We start from the raw sequence: 16,143 nt of genomic DNA, 5'->3' as shown, positions 1-16,143 counted from the left end.
AAGCATATTAGTGAAGGTATTATCCAAATGCCTTTTGAACACCAACAGGTTTGGGACATCAACCACCTGGCTAGAAAGCCTGTTCTAGTGTTCAACCACCCTCACAGTAAAGAATATTTTCCTATTGTGAAATCAACAGTACCCATTAAAGCACAAGTTTTACCTGAGACTGAGAAAAGCAACTAACTATAAGAACTGGAAATATTGCAGCAGCATGTCTTAGGACATGTTTATTACTAGACTTCAAGGACAGCCAAATTACATTTACCTTAACCTTTTACCTCAACCTTTAGGAAAAGTTTAGAGTAGCTAAGCTATATTTCTTGTTCTCTTTTATTAAATACTTCCCTATTACTATATACACCGTTAAAAGAAAAATATCTTTACTTGTGTGATTTTGTAGAAACAAAATATACTGTGATGCTAAACATGCACAAGACTGTGAATTAATAATATAGGATTTGAGTATAGAGTTATGCAACCCACACACATGCAGAGACAAATGTTTAATGAAAAGGTTAGAAATGAATCACTGTATACTTTGTCAAGATTTTTTTTTATATAGCACCCATGTGAAATAGTATTGTCATAGGCAAATAGAGATTGAAATGGTTTTTAGGTAGATTTAGATTTACAGTTCCCTTTCCCCGATTTTAAATTACTGAATTTAATTTCTGAAAATGTTGTCATAAAGAGCCAGCATTAAGAAGATCATTAATATTTTGAAACTTATTTAATTTTCACTGCCGTTTGCTTTTATGTGTAATATGACACAGAGATGAAAAATTGATGGTAATATATCACACTAGAAAATTGGATTTCAAATTGAGACAAATGATATGCAAATAGTTATCAAAATTCAAACAAAAAGTGCAATTATTAATTTAGTAAAACAAAAGAAAAAAATAAACAAAATAGATAATAAATAGAACAATCGTACTTGGATGGTAAAAATGCATTAGTCCTTAAAGTGCCAGGCCTCTCGTAAAAACAACAGTATTAGTTCTACCTTTTAAGTCACTCTGTAATATCTAGAGTTATGAATTTTCTAAACAAATTAATTTGCAATCAGCACTGAAGGTGATTATAATTAGTAACTGCTATAACATGCCAAAGGCATAATGTGATACTAAGAATATTAATTATAGCTAATAATGTAAAGAAAAGGCATAAACTCTAGATATATGCATAATTAAAAACGACCATGCAGAAGAACATTCTGCGTTAGAGAAAAGCTGCCAAAGACTAGTGTGTTAAGGAAAAGTTCTCAAAGTTCCATAGACAAGCTGTGTACTTTCTCATTTTTCTCTAATATTTTCTTACAATAAAAAATACATATAGAAGAGGACACAGCAATCACTTTGAGTCATGATCTAGTTCGCCTGCTTAAAGTCTCTTTCAAAACTGATAGTCTGTCTCTAGAATCCATAGAATCCACAATAAAAGCACATTCCAGGGCCACATTACATTATTCCAAAAGCTTACTATCAGAAAATAGAAGAGATTCACAAGGGAGGAAAACAGAGTATTGGTGATTTTTATAGAAATTTAGAACTTACCTGTATATAAAAATATATACACATAAATAAATAAGTAAATAAATATAAAATTCACTGAGAACTTTTTGTTTAAAGCCTGTGTTAAAAAAAAAATCATTTGATGCTTCAAGCAATTATCTCAATATTTAATTTTGTAGTTTTGTAATTTTAATAATAAATTTTGAGAAATAATATTCAAAATTACTGCTTGTAAACTTCATTAGTATTTTAGTGCAAAAAGTTCTTAGGAAATGATAGTTATATCTTATGAAATTACTGATACAAGACAGTAGTGCAACATTTCAGATGAATTTAGATGAATTATGATGAATTTAATTCAGAAAGGAAGAATAGAATCGATGTCTTCTCTTGAAGAGAAGAAATAATGGAAAGTCTACCATGATTAAAATTTCAGATAGCAATTGAGACTAACTTTAGTAAGGAACATGATATCCATTTTACAGGAAATGTATGGCAAACTTTCCTAATGAGCTTTAGTATTTTCTCTTACATACAACTAAAATATTGAGAACATAGTGTCGTGGTTCCGCTTGAGTGGGCAGCCGAGCTCCACCACAGCCGCTCTCTCACTCCCCCTCCTCAAAGAGGAATGGGGAGAAAATATGTGAAAAGGGCTCAAAGGTTGAGATAAGGATGAGAAAATCACGCAATAATTATTGTAACAGGCAAAACAGACTCAGCATAAGGAGATAGTAAGATTTATTGCCTATTACTAACAAGCTAGAGAAGTGAGAAACAAAGGAAAGAAATCAAAAGTACCTTCCCCCCCATCCACCCTCTTCCACTTCCTCCCCCCCCCGAGCGGCGCAGGGGAACGGGGGAATGGGGGTTATGGTCAGTCTACAGCACTTCTTCTCTGCCGCTCCTTCTCGGTCACTCTTGTCCCCTGTACTGTGGGGTCCCACCCACGGGATGCAGTCCTTGATGAACTGATCCGGCATGGGCTTCCCACAGGCAGCAGCTCTTCCAGAGCTGCTCCAGATATGGGTCCGTACCACAGGGTCCATCTGTCAGGAGAAAACTGCTCCAACCTGGCTCCCCTGTGGGCAGCAGCTCCTGCCAGGTCACCTGCTCCTGCGTGGTCTCCTCTCCATGGGCTACAGGTCTGGCCCAGAATCTGCTCTGGCAGGGGTCTTCCACAGGCAGCAGCCTCCATCAGTGCAGGGCCACCTGCTCCACCGTGGTCCACGGGCTGCAGCGTGGAACCCTGCTCCACCGTGGTACTCCATGGGCTGCAGGGGGACATCCTGCTTCACCATGGTCCTCACCACAGGCCACAGGGGACTTCTGCTCCTGCGCCTGGAGCACTTCCCTTCCTTCTACACTGACCTTGGTGCCTGCAAGGCTGTTCCTCACTCTCCCAGCTGCTGTGTGGCGCAGCGTTTTTTTCCCTGTCTTAAATATGCTCTCACAGAGGCGCAAAACAACATCACTTATTGGCTCAGCTCTGGAAAACAATGGGGCCCTTCCCAAATATGGGGCAGCTTCTAGATCTTTCTCACAGAAACCACCCCTATGGCCCCCTGCTACCAAAACCTTGCCACGTAAACCCACTACACATAGGTATCGAATTGTGTTGTTCCAGACAAGAAAGTGCAGCAAAGCTGTTAGGTTTTGAGGATTTCTGGAGAATGATTTTTGGAAGAGTATCTAGATTTTGTCCTTACTTTTCTTCTATACAACTAAAATTAATAATTAATATTAGTAGTAAAACTAATTTGTCCTCTGTTGTCAACAATGAGATCATCTGATAGAAAACAGTGTATCACTCTCTCTAACAATCCCTTTTATTAGCTTCAGTTAACAAGTTTAAGTAGTGACCTAGCCAAATGTTGAGATAGGTCATGGAACAGAAATACCCTGGGGAAAAACAAAGAAAAGAAGACTCATTAAGAAACAGCTACCTTAACAAATAGCTACTTTCTCACTGATCTGGAACTTAATATGGTTCTATAAAATCCATTTTCATTTATATGTAGACAGATATATAGGGAGATAGAGATATGAGTATGAAAGAGCTAGAATGAGTGGGGTCAAGTAACAATATCAACAGTCACTTAACAGAAGACCAATCGTCCTTTGAAATGCTATTTCCATAGCATTTCAATGTGAACCTCTTAAATATGAATTGGATAATTATCATTTTTTTGAAGACCAGTAACTATTAAGATGAGTGATGTTAAGAATATCTAGTGAAAAGGAAAAGTAAAATTTTCAAGTCAGTGAAGCACATCAGTTTCACTCACCAGCTAATTTAACCTTTTAAATTAATTCCTTAGGATGTTATTGAAAACAAGATCCTGGAGTATTTTCAAGATATATTGTTTTATTTTAAGGTAATAAAAAATGTTAATATTATCAGGACTAAGAAAAATAAATTATAACTTTTTTTTTTTTCCTTTTTCATCTTTTCTTTTGAAAATATATGTATGTTATTGCATGCATAATTACTATCATCATTACTTTTGGTCTGATTTGCAAAGGATATTCCTGTTCAGAGAAAAACAAAACAAAACAAAAATAAAATATTTGGCTATAAAACAAACACTGGGAATATGTTCAAAGCAATATTTAACCTATTTAATCTAGGAGGTAAAATACTAGAAATTTTTATACTACTATATTTTTGTTCCAATGCATTATGTATATATAGTTTACAGAGGTACACATACAATCCTAGAAAATTCTAGAAAAAATATCTGATCAAAGTGACTCAATAATTAATATTGCCAGAAAACATTTTTTATTTATTTTTTTAATAAAAAATATGAGTCAAAGGTAGCATATAGTTGATTTCTGGGACAATTAGAAGACATATGCTTCCTGTCACCTCAATTTATTTTCATTGACTTAGAAAAATCTACACAGAAAATTTCACTAATAGCATTTCACTTTATAAGTGAACATGGAGTCGAAAAGTACTTTTTCCCCCCTTTTCTAAAGGAAACATAATACTATTTCAAATACTACCTTAAAAAAATATAATAAAAAAATCCTGCATACATCTAATTTAGTACCAAAAAAAATGAATTTTTAGGGATTTTTACATCTCTCAAAATCAAACAGATTTAAGTTATTTTTATTCAAATATTAAAAAGAATATTAATTTAAAAATATATATAGTATAAGGAGGAAATAATTTTAATGTGAACGTATTCACATTTATTTTTGATATCTTGTCTTTTAAATTTTTTATATATAGATTGTCTCATATCTGTCCCAATGTTACTTCTGATCATGGAGAAAACAGAAAGGAGAAAAAGATTTTAGCATAAAAATATTAAAAGTATGTGTTTTTAGAATTATTAAATCCAAACCACCAAATAATCTTTATTTTTCTTGAGATAGAAGGTAAGCAGACATTCCCACTTCATTCAGCAGTTGTTACCAAACAGAACACCATCAGTTATTCTATTATGAAACAAAATAAAATACCTAACAAACAAGGTAACAAAACAAAATAAAATACCTACTATTTTACCACATAAAATTATTTAGGAAAAAAAAAAAAAAAAAAAAACTTTTATTTGACCTAAGGACAAATTCGAAAGCAAGTGATATAATGAGTTTTACTGCTACTTTATGGAAACTGCACTCTGGAAACAAAACTTCATTTGGAAGTTAAAACTTAGCAGTTACGATTCCTTAATATTTCTGTAGAGGTCTTTAAATCTTTTGAAAAATAGGTGGCCCCAAGCATGTATTTGTGCCTTTTTTTTTTTTCCTCCCTTGTGTTAATGAAGATGTTAAACAGGACTGAGCCTAGTATGGTAGTATATATCATATTTGCCTGAATACCCAGGCAAAACATTCTCTGTGGGCTACCTGGTTGCTGTAAGACATTCCACTGAAAGAAATCCTTAAATATGCAAACTCAGAGTGTTAATGCTCCTTGAGTACAATTCTGTGAGTAAGCCTTGGCCACATTTCTTTCAAAATACTCTCAAAGACTTTATATCTGGGATGACAGCCAGGCCTATGTATCTGGAAGGGATACAAAGGCTGTGAAGTCTACTTCCCTGGAGATATATAGAAGCCACCTGGACACGGTCCTGAGCAACTCATTCTGGGTGTCCCTGCTTGAGCAGGGAAGTTGGATGAGATGGCCTCCAGAGGTCCTTTCCAACTTCGGACATTCTGTGATTCTGTGATTGCTAGCTTTGTTAGAAGTCTGTGCTGATTCTAAACTGTTCTATGCCTTTTTTAAAGAAAAGCAGAGGGTGTATAAATTATAGTGTTTTGTTGTTGTTTAATGCTGCTGTAAATGATAGTAGCAATGACAGAAATAAAGGCATTTTAGCATTTATTAAATTATTGGTATATATATTTACTTGTATTTGATGATTCCACCTGTGATGCGGTCTTGTAAGTTGTTTTTTATGCTCCTAATTTACTACTACTTACAAATGCATTGCATTACAAAGCATTTTGCCATGCTAGTAAGCTTGTAATACAGTGTCAGAATCATCCATTTTTTCCTCCTCTGTACTGCTACTGATTTTTTAATTTGATTAATTTGATTTAATTTAATTAATTTGATTAATTAAACACATTGGACTTTGTATGAACAACACACATATGGCACACCATAGGTACCCTATATAATAATAGCAATTGTCTTTGAGAATCTTTTTACTGTGGTTCGTTTATGTATAAAAAGCCACAGAGAGATTCCAGTCACAATTACCTTGGTAATCAGAAATTAGAAATTGTAATGTGCCATGTTTTGTAATTACTCATGTTCCTCATTAAAAAGACACTTATTATCATTATATATATATATATATATATTATTCAGTTAGACCGTAGGCCAGTGTCAAAGCTATACAGAGAGAAAGTAGAGACAACATGTCTTTAAAGACCCACCACAGTTACAATATGCGCCAAACTCTAGATCATGAGTGGGTCAGTATTAATCCAGACCCTAGAAACAAAGCAGAGCATACAGCTGTGCACTAACATCTCTCTGCTAGGTTCCCCCTGCAGGAATAATAAAAAGCTTGAAGACAGAAGGTGGCTTTATTCGCTAAGTGAAAGCTTCAGGTGTTTATGCAGGACAACAGAGAACCAGGTTCAAATCTCCATTGTAGAAATGTAAAACAAGGAATTAAAAAGGAACATCCTGATCAGATAAACTCTCAGAGCAAAGACTTGGGGGAGAGAAAAAATAGACCTCTGCTATGATACATAGCTCTTCATTATTTAAGCATCTTCTGAGCATTCTCTACTTCTCTGATTCCCTGATGAATGCAACTGTGAAAGCATCAGATGAAAGTCATTTCTCTGACAGAGACAGCTTGTATCTAAAAATGTTTTGGTTCTTGAGGATGATTAAGTGACAGAATGAACAAAGGGATAACTTGAAAATTGTTTATCAATATTTCTCTAACAGAGACAGCTTGTATTTATAAATATTTAGCATCCTAGGTGAAATATAAACATGAATGGAAAACAAGTTAATACTTGTACATGCAGTATCTGGCAATAAACTAATTACCATTACAATCAATTATATGACTGAAATACTCTACATTTTCACAGAATCACAGAATCACAGAATTTCTAGGTTGGAAGAGACCTCAAGGTCATCGAGTCCAACCTCCAACCTAACGCTAACAGCCCTCCACTAAACCATATCCCTAAGCTCTACATCTAAACGTCTTTTGAAGACTTCCAGGGATGGTGACTCCACCACTTCCCTGGGCAGCCTGTTCCAGTGCCTCACAACCCTTTCAGTGAAGAAGTTCTTCCTAACATCTAACCTAAAACTCCCCTGGCTCAACTTAAGCCCATTCCCTCTCGTCCTGTCACCAGGCACATGGGAGAACAGGCCAACCCCCACCTCGCTACAGCCTCCCTTGAGGTACCTAAAAAGAGCGATAAGGTCACCCCTGAGCCTCCTCTTCTCCAGGCTGAACAAGCCCAGCTCCCTCAGCCGCTCCTCGTAGGACTTGTTCTCCAGGCCCCTCACCAGCTTCGTCGCCCTTCTCTGCACCCGCTCAAGCACCTCGATGTCCTTCTTGTAGCGAGGGGCCCAAAACTGAACACAGTACTCGAGGTGCGGCCTCACCAGAGCTGAGTACAGGGGGACGATCACCTCCCTCGCCCTGCTGGTCACGCTGTTCCTGATACAAGCCAGGATGCCGTTGGCCTTCTTGGCCACCTGAGCACACTGCTGGCTCATATTCAGCTGACTATCCACCATCACTCCCAGGTCCTTCTCTGCCTGGCAGCTCTCCAACCATTCCTCTCCCAGTCTGTAGCTCTGCTTGGGGTTATTGCGCCCCAGGTGCAGGACCCGGCACTTGGCCTTGTTGAACTTCATGCAGTTGACCTCAGCCCATCGGTGCAGCCTATCCAGATCCTCCTGCAGAGCTTTCCTACCCTCGAGCAGATCGACACACGCACCTAACTTGGTGTCATCTGCGAACTTACTGAGGGTGCACTCGATGCCCTCGTCCAGATCATCGATGAAGATATTAAAGAGGACCGGCCCCAGCACCGAGCCCTGGGGGACGCCACTAGTGACTGGCCTCCAACTGGACTTGGCTCCATTCACCACGACTCTTTGGGCCCGGCTATCCAGCCAGTTTCTAACCCAGCGAAGCGTGCGCCAGTCCAAGCCAAGAGCAGCCAGTTTCTTGAGGAGAATGCTGTGGGAGACGGTGTCAAAAGCCTTGCTGAAGTCAAGGTAGACCACATCCACAGCCTTTCCCTCATCCACCCAGCGCGTCACTCTGTCATAGAAGGAGATCAGGTTCGTCAGGCATGACCTGCCTTTCATAAAGCCATGCTGACTGGGCCTGATCGCCTGCTTCCCCTGCAATTGCTGCATGATGACTCTCAGGAGGATCTGCTCCATGAGCTTTCCTGGCACTGAGGTCAAACTGACAGGCCTGTAGTTTCCCGGGTCTGCCCTCCGGCCCTTCTTGTAGATGGGCGTCACGTTTGCTAGCCGCCAGTCGATTGGAACCTCCCCTGATAGCCAGGACTGTTGATAAATGATGGAAAGTGGCTTGGCCAGCTCCTCTGCCAGTTCCCTCAGTACCCTTGGGTGGATCCCATCCGGCCCCATCGACTTATGCACATCTAAGTGCCGTAGCAGGTCACCAACCAGTTCTTCATGGATAATGAGGGCCACATCCTGCTCCCCATCGCCTTCCACCAGCTCAGGGTACTGAGTATCCAGAGAACATCCGGTATTGCCGCTAAAGACTGAGGCAAAGAAGGCATTGAGCACCTCCGCCTTTTCCTGATCTCTTGTAACTAAGTTTCCCCCCGCATCCAGTAAAGGATGGAGATTCTCCTTAGTCCTCCTTTTTGTGTTGATGTATTTATAGAAACGTTTTTTGTTATCTTTAACGGCAGTAGCCAGATTGAGCTCCAGATGAGCTTTGGCCTTCCTAATTTTGTCCCTGCAAAGCCTCGCTACTTCTTTAAAGTCCTCCTTAGTGGCCTGCCCACTTTTCCAAAGCTTATAAACCCTCTTTTTCCTCCTAAGATCAAGCCACAATTCTCTGTTGAGCCAGGCCGGTCTTCTTCCCCGCCAGCTCGTCTTTGGGCACGTGGGGACAGACCGTTCCTGCGCCATTAAGACTTCCCTCTTGAAGAGCGCCCAGCCTTCCTGGACCCCTCTGCCCTTCAGAACCACCTCCCAAGGGACTCTACCAACCAGTGTCCTGAGCAGCTCAAAGTCAGCCCTTCGAAAGTCCAATACAGCGGTTTTACTGGTCCCCTTCCTGGCCTTGCCAAGAATAGTGAACTCCACCATTGCGTGGTCACTCTGCCCAAGACAGCTCCCGACGATCACGTCCTCCACCAGTCCTTCTCTGTTTGTGAAGAGAAGGTCTAGCGGGGCACCACCCCTGGTAGGTTCACTAACCAGCTGCGTCAGGAAGCTATCTTCCACGCTCTCCAGAAACCTCCTAGACTGCTTTCTCAGGGCTGTGTTGTGCTTCCAGGATATGTCAGGGAAGTTGAAGTCCCCCACGAGTACAAGAGCTGATGATTTAGCAACCTCTGTCAGCTGCCTGTAGAATTCCTCATCCGTCTCCTCATCCTGGTTCGGCGGTCTATAGCAGACCCCGACCAGGACACTAGCCTTGTTGTCCCTGCCGATCCTAACCCAAAGGGACTCGACCTTGTCATTCCCAACCTCGAGTTCTACAACCTCGAAAGACTCTCTAATATAGAGAGCCACACCACCACCCCTTCTATGCTGCCTGTCCCTTCTATAGAGCTTATAGCCAGGCATTGCAGCACTCCAGTCATGAGACTGGTCCCACCACGTCTCCGTGATGGCAACCAAGTCGTAGCCTGCCTGCCGCACGATGGCTTCCAGCTCCTCCTGTTTGTTACCCATGCTGCGTGCATTGGTGTAGATGCACTTCAGCTGGGCCATAGCCTTATCCTCCAGCCTTGCCATTGTTCCCCCTGGCACAGCCCCAACAATCCTAGCCTCAGCCCCATCCCCCTTCCTACCTAGTTTAAAGCCCTCTCAATGAGCCCTGCCAGTTCCTGGCCCAGGATCCTTTTTCCCCTAAAAGATAGGGACCCGTCTGCGGCCATCAGGCCAGGTGCTGAGTAAAGTGCCCCGTGATCAAAAAACCCAAGATTTCTGCGTTGGCACCAGTCCCGGAGCCACGTGTTTAACAGGTGAGCTTTCCGTGTCCTCTCTGAACCCCTCCCTGCCACCATAGGGATGGACGAAAACACCACCTGCACTCCCGCTCCATCCACTAACCGACCCAGTCCCCTAAAGTCCCTTTTGATAGCCTTGAGGCTTCTCTCTTCGATGTTATCACTGCCCGCCTGGACTATCAAAAGGGGGTAATAGTCAGAGGGGCGTACCAGGTTAGGAAGCTTCCTGGCAACGTCCCTGACCCTGGCCCCAGGGAGGCAGCAGACTTCCCTACGGGTAGGGTCAGGCCGACAAATAGGGCCCTCTGTTCCCCTAAGAATCGAGTCTCCAACAACAATAACCCTCCTGTCTTTCTTGGTGGAGGCAGTCCTGAGGCGCGGAGTCGACCTCCTCGCCCCAGGCATCCTCCTGGGAACATTTGCTACCTCTTCCTCACTCACCGGCCTCTCAATCTCTAGGGCCTCAAACCTGTTGTGTAAGGGCACCTGGGAGGGTGGGGCCGGAAGGGGAAGGCATCGCCTGCGATGTCGAGCAGGGACTTGTTTCCATTCCTCCTCAGCTCCCAGATCCCCTCCCTCTGCCCGACGGGGACAGGGCAGGGGGTCCGCCCCCATTTGAGGAGTCTCACCTCGGCACCTCCCCTTGAGGCCCTGCAGGGAGTTACTCCAGAAGTCTATCTCCCGCTCACACTCCCTGATGGCCCTCAACCTCTCCACCTCCTCCTTGAGCTCCGCCACCATGCGGACCAGGTCATCCACCTGCTCGCACCTCACGCACGCAGTTTCTCTGCCTCCCGCCGATGGCAGCAACAGGCTCAGACACTCCTTGCATCCGGTGACCTGAACTGCGGCATTTTTTAACGGGTAGTCGGTCTGCGTGTGTACCGACTTCCTGGAGAGCGCGCCGTGCCTGGTGGCGACCATTATCACCTAGATAGATAATGCTCAATAGAGCATTAGCTAAATAAGTTTTTAGAACTGATTTGCTGAATGTATTGATTAAGGCATTTATTTTACTATTTTAATCTGGACAAATATAACATCAGCTTTTTCTTGCTAAGATTCCCTCAAACCTTGAAATGCTTCACTTCTTTTCAAAGCACAGACATACGCATATCAACTACTTAGATGAATGAAATACTGAATGTTAACTGGGAATCTACAGGATTAATGTAAAATAGACGGAAAACAAGCTTTCTAAAAGGAGTGTTGGTTGTATTTTCCAGATATGAAAATGTGAACAATACTTACTGTCATTCTTCCATCTGAGCTTTAATGTGCACCTATTTAGGCTGCTGTCCCAATGAAGAAAACTGTCAAGTCTTGACAGTTTCAGTAAGAAGACACTTAGCAGATGAGTAAATTCTGAAATAAATATTTCTGGATGACTGGTTCTAGGCAGTTAAAGTGAAGCACAGTAAGCTTTGGAACTTCTAGGGCTCCATCCCTAGAAGACAACGACAACTGCTTAATAATGTGTTGTTAAGCAGGTCAGTGTGTAGCACAAATTCATTAACACAAAATATTTTTTTTTTGCTTATTTTGCTCTTCCCAGTAAGGGAACTTTATATACAACACAAGTAATAATTATATATATATTTAAATAACATTATATGTAATTATAGACATGCTAATATTAGAGTTAATAAAATCACAACTGGATGAAGTATGTAATTAAAAATTCAATGACCACCCAAGAAGTTTCTCACCAACGATGTTCTCCATTTCTTCTCACTCATACCAGGACATGGTGCATTTCTTCTGTGTCATGATGAGCCACAATTAGAGGGTTTTGTCTATTATTTCAGGCATGTTCTAGCAGTTACCACAAGTCATTGTGTTTCAGTAATTTTGTCACCTGTGTAAGATTCATTCTCATGGGTCTAGGCAGTAAATCCTGATTCAATGCATAATTAGATTGTGGAAATTAATAAGATGTAACAGGAGCTGGATAATTAAAGTCCCATCCCATAATTTCGGTAGTTACAAAAACAAATATTTGAGTGACTACTTGTACTACAGTAATATCTCTTACAAATATAAAATCACGGAAAGTTTTCATACATATATATCCTTTTCCAATATTTATGAGTACAGTTTTCAAGTTTCGTAAGTAAAATTAACTAAATACTACCAGGTTTGGAATTCCTTTTCAAATTTAGTTATATTATCCCAAATTAGCTTTCAATTTCCAGTGGATAAGGTGCTGTCTTTGCCTTTCCTTAAAATTGCTGCTACTATAAAATGCAAGCTGAGCTTGGATACAACTAAGAACTAGAGAATTGTTATTTTGAGCTATACCAAGTTCATTCACAGTCAATTGGTGGTCCCTTTCATTAATTTTCCTATCAAGGCAGTGTATCAGATAAGGGCCATTTGTAAGTTCCTGATGCTAACAGAAAAGACCACAATGGGTATTCTAATTTGTGTAAATAATTTGTGGCTGTGCTCAATTTATTACAAGTACTTCAACATCAGTACTATATAAGACTCCTCCTCCCATCCCTTTGATACTGGTCATGTCTCTCTCTTGTTTTGTTTTGTTTTGTTTTGTTGAGGAGAGGGTTTTCTTATCCAACAATGTTGCATAGAATGTACTCAAGAATGGTAAACAGGTTACTTTGGTGGTAGAGGTGTCAATTTGCATCAATAGGTCTATTCCTTTAAAAGGGTCTATCAGACACTGTACAGGTATTACAGAATCACAGAATTTCTAGATTGGAAGAGACCTCAAGATCATCGAGTCCAACCTCTGACCTAACACTAACAGTATTCCACTAAACCATATCCCTAAGCTCTACATCTAAACGTCTTTTGAAGACTTCCAGGGATGGTGACTCCACCACTTCCCTGGGCAGCTTGTTCCAATGCCTCACAACCCTTTCAGTAAAGAAGTTCTTCCTAACATCCAACCTAAAACACCCCTGGTGCAACTTTAGCCCATTCCCCCTCATCCTGTCACCAGGCATGTGGGAGAACAGACCAACCTCCACCTCGCTACAGCCTCCCTTAAGGTATCTGTAGAGAGCAATAAGGTCACCCCTGAGCCTCCTTTTCTCCAGGCTGAACAAGCCCAGCTCCCTCAGCCGCTCCTCGTAGGACTTGTTCTCCAGACCCCTCACCAGTTTGGTCGCCCTTCTCTGGACTTGCTCAAGCACCTCAATGTCCTTCTTGTAGCGAGGGGCCCAAAACTGAACACAGTACTCGCTAATGAGGTTCAACAAGTCAAAGTGCAAGGTGCTGCACAAAGAAAGGCTGAGTGAGCTGGGGCTGTTCAGCCTTAAGAAGAGAAGGTTCCGGGGTGATGCTACTGAAGCTTTTCAGTACTTAAAGGGCGGTCATAACACCACCCTTTGGAGAATAACATTTTTCTCAGGCAGATAACCATAGAATCATAGAATCATTGGGGTTAGAAAAGACCTCCAAGATCATCTGGTCCAACCATCCCTCTACGACCAATATCACCCACTAAACCATGTCCCTAAGCACCACATAAAACATTTCCTTTAAACACCCCCAGGTGATACTAATGTGACCACCTCCCTGGGCAACCCCTTCCAATACCTGACTACTATTTCTGAAAAGAATTATCTCCTAATTTCCAAACTAAACCTCCCCTGGTGCAACCTGAGGACATTCCTTCTAGTCCTATCACTAGTTTTCTGTGAGAAGAGGCTGACTCCCAACTCCCCACAATTTCCTTTCAGGTAGTTGTAGAGAGCAATAAGGTCACCCCTGAGCCTCCTCTTCTCCAGACTAAACAACCCCAGTTCCCTCAGCCGCTCCTCATAGGACTTGTGTTCCAGGACCTTCACCACTTTTGTAGACCTTCTCTGGACACTTTCCAGGGCCCCAATGTCCTTCTTGTAGTGAGGGGCCCAAAGCTGAACACAGCACTCGAGGTGTGGCCTCACCAGAGCAGAGGGGACAAGGGGACAGTCCCCTCCTTGGTCCTGCTGCCTACACTATTCCTGATACAAGCCAGGATGCTGTTGGCTTTCTTGGCCACCTGGGCACACAGCTGGTTCATGTTCAGGATAGCACTGACCAACACGCCCAGATCCTTCTCCTCTGCACAGATTTCGAGCCACTCTGCCTCAAGCCTGTAGTGCTGCATGGGGTTGTTGTGGCCAAAGTGCAGGACCTGGCACTTAGCCATGCTTAACCTCAGCCCACTGGCCTCTGCCCGTTGATCCATCCTGTCCAGGTCCCTCTGCAGGGCCTTCCTACCCTCTGGCAGATTGACACTTCCCCCCAACTTGGTATCATCTGCAAACTTACTGAGGGTGCACTCAATTCCCTCATCCAAATCATCAATAAAGATTTTAAAGAGGATGGGCCCCAACACCAGCCCCTGGGGAACACCACTGGTGACCAGTTACCAGCTGGATTTCACACTGTTCACCACCACCCTCTGGGCCTGGTCATCCAGCCAGTTTTTAACCCAGGGAAGAGTGTACCTGTCCAAGCCATGGGCTGTCAGCTTCTCCATGAGAATACAACGGGAGTATATTACTATTTTATGACAGGAAAAAAGGAAATGGTTTAAAACTAAAAGAGGGGAGATTTAGATTAGATATTAAGAGAAAATTCTTCACCCAAATTGTGGTGAGGCACAGGAACAAGTTGCCCAGAGAAGGTGTGGATGTCCCATCCCTGAAGGTGTTAAAGACCAGGTTGGCCCTGAGCAACCTTATCTAATGGGTGGCATCCCTGCCTATGGCAGTGGCATGCCACTATGGGAGTGGAACTGGATGATCTTTCAGGTCCCTTCCAACCCAATCCACTCTATAATTTTATATTACATTAAATACAGTTTACTAGAAAGAAAGTTGTATGTCCGAGATAGAGGGTCGTCATGTGAGCTGTAGAGTTATGACATTTAAGTTATGAAATTGTGCTATGTGTATAAACAATATTGTTATTGTTCATGTGTTTAAGTGAATAAACATGCATGTTTTTATATTCAGTAGAGGTTGTGTGGGTATATACATATACATATGCATATATACTTATATATGTATTTATATGAGTGTGCATATGCATAAAGAGAAAGGGAAATTGTATGTATTAATAGGATTAATAGTTCCAAACAGCCTAATAAAGACCCAGGACCAAGCCCTATGTATTATTTGAAGGGTTAAGATCACGTCAAGTGGCCTCAAAGTCAAAGAACAAACCTTGCTCCTGTTTTATTCAGAAGCACAGGTGCAGCCTCAAAGACAGTTCTGCAGCTCAGGAAAACTTATTACAATAGGGATACCTATATTCTACTGCAACTGGTAAAATTCGTAATCCATACACATTTCACTGATGGTGTATCTCTTGTTTGTTGTGAAACAGGAAAAGAATCCAATGTCATCAACAAATATTTGATACAGAGGCTATTTTCTTGAGAAAATAGCCCCAATTTTTCTTTTGGTCACACATGAACCTAATGAGGTTCAACAAGTCCAAGTGCAAGGTACTGTACCTGGGCTGGGGCAATCCCTGACACAAGTACAGACTAGGAGAACAACTCAATGAAAGCAGCCCTGCAGAAAAAGAGCTGGGGGCTCTGGTGGACAAAAAGTTTGACATGAACCACCAGTTTGACACCAGCCACCAGCTTGCAGCCCAGAAGGCCAACTACCTCCTGGAACGAATCAAAAAAGAAGAGTCCAGCATGTGGAGGGAGGTAATTGTTTCCCTCTACTCTACCCTTGTCAGAGGGTGGTGAGGCACTGGAACAGGTTGCCCAGAAAAGTTGTGGCTGTCCCATCCCTGGAAGTATTCAAGGTGAGTTTAGGTGAGGCCCTGGTCAACCTGATCTAGTGGGTTGCATCCTTGCCTATGGCAGTTGTGTTGGAGCTGGCAGATCTTTAAGGTCCCTTCCAGCCCAAGCTATTCTATGATTCTATGAAAACATGTTAGCCCCAAGATGGCATTGACTAAGAAGGAGAGA

Source organism: Netta rufina, assembly GCF_964035555.1.
Source record: "Netta rufina genome assembly, chromosome: 2".
In the NCBI taxonomy this organism is placed as follows: Eukaryota; Metazoa; Chordata; class Aves; order Anseriformes; family Anatidae; genus Netta; species Netta rufina.
This window is presented reverse-complemented; position numbering follows the sequence as displayed.